Consider the following 385-nt stretch of genomic DNA (forward strand, 5'->3'; position numbering starts at 1 on the left):
CTGGTCCATCTCGGTGTCTGTCATGTTCAGCACTGTTGAAAGGGTCGCGGCATGCTTTCGCAGCCTGGTAGATGTCAGTGCCTTGGGACACTTTGCACCACACACCTTTGCAAAGCCGCGGAGGCAGTCTGACCCTCGGAAATGTGTCACGGCATCTGGTCTAGCAAACATATAGGCATTGTCTTTTAAAACCCCACAAGCCTCTCTCTGCTTGACAAGGAGTTCTAAAGAACACAGCATTTTTGGAGTCAGAAGAATTGGAACTGGCCGACCACGCTTTCCCCTGGTGATAACCCTTGTGAAGTGTCTGCAGAGTTTCTTCTCCACTTCGGAGAGTGCCCAGTCCACATCCTCATGCGGATCAGAAGTGTCTCTTGATAAAAAC

Source organism: Sinocyclocheilus grahami, unplaced genomic scaffold, assembly GCF_001515645.1.
Source record: "Sinocyclocheilus grahami isolate Dianchi unplaced genomic scaffold, SAMN03320097.WGS_v1.1 scaffold1830.1, whole genome shotgun sequence".
Lineage (NCBI taxonomy): Eukaryota > Metazoa > Chordata > Actinopteri > Cypriniformes > Cyprinidae > Sinocyclocheilus > Sinocyclocheilus grahami.